Raw genomic sequence first — 1433 nt, 5'->3', positions numbered from 1 at the left:
GCCCAGACTTGGAGTGATTTTCACCTCTTTTCATACTTTTCGCCTCATTCTGAAAGAAAGAAGTGATATGTGCCAACGTCACGGCCGTCTTGGTGTTGGTGCGAGTTTTTACGGTTTTACGACACATTTTAATTTTTTTTAAATTGACAAACATCATATGTGTAATTTGTGGCACAATTCTAACGGGATCAAAAGATACGTTTTCTCTCCCCATTGACTTCAATACATACTTTTCCCGAAATAAGGTCCCATGGAGGTCCCCCGGAAAGGGAGGGACTTCGCCTCTCTATTTGGCTTTACAGCATATGTAATGTATGGTTCAGTGTCACAGCGCTCCTATAGGCAGCATTCAGCAGTCTGGGCTACTTTTCTGAAGAGTCGGGAAACAAACCATCACAGAGCTAAAAGGGTAGTGAATATTGTTCTGATCGATGTTTCAGTATAACAGAGTATAAAACACGTTCAAATAACCTCTGCCATTAAAGTCTGGTGTTATTTGTCCTCTACTTATTCTCTTAATTAAGAGCATTTTAAATCAGAATTGTGACAAGCTTTGGGCGATGTTATTTGTGGGAAAGGTTGTGTAGCTACTTCAGTTCAGACGACATTTTTAAAAAGTTGAAAAGCCTGTGGTTAAATGAAAAAATAGCTTTTGGGGAAATTATGTAATAATGATTTGTCTAAAAAATAACTGATAGTATTTTTTTTTGTGACAAACAAATAAGAAATAAAGAAATCCCCATGATAACAAGCCAGATAATCTCCACGAGAGCCAGAAATAGGACTTACACAAATAATGTTGACCTAAAAAAAAATCTGAAATTGCGTCTGAATGGCACTGCATATCGTTTAGTGACTTAATTGCCGTGCAGACAGAATCGTTTTTATCTAATTTCTGATGACTGATGGCATTTGGCTGTTGAAACCGTCTAATTGCTCTGCAGTTTAGAGGTGAATTGACCTGTACAACTCAAGTAGACATTTCTGCTGACTTACACTTTTTCTATGAGAGGTTGAAAACTGCTGAATTGGCATATGTGCAGTGGACAGCACTGGTGCATTAAAGAGACTGGCATATACTGAAGTGTTAAATATGTTCAGCACTGAAATCACCACCCACTGAGCACCAAATGCCAGTAAAATGTGTTTCTGGCGCCTGAAATGCTCCCAGAACTCTCTGAGACTGTAACATTGAACACTTATATTCAGTTTCCTGTTTGTCTCCTTTCTGAGAGACAGCCAGTCAGTTTGAAGCAAAAACAACGTCTTTTTAATGTCTGACTGTAACGCTCCTGCTACACGAAGAACATTTCTCTCGTTAGCTAATGGAGAGGCAGTGATGGTGAACTTGACCCGGTGCATAAAACAGCGAGTCTTAAATAACACATCGCAGCTGATTTTATTCATGAAATATCATTTATAGCAAGCATCAT

Source organism: Notothenia coriiceps, unplaced genomic scaffold (assembly GCF_000735185.1).
Source record: "Notothenia coriiceps isolate Sejong01 unplaced genomic scaffold, NC01 NC01_scaffold00010591, whole genome shotgun sequence".
Classification (NCBI taxonomy): Eukaryota; Metazoa; Chordata; class Actinopteri; order Perciformes; family Nototheniidae; genus Notothenia; species Notothenia coriiceps.
Note: the sequence above shows the minus strand (reverse complement) of the source record.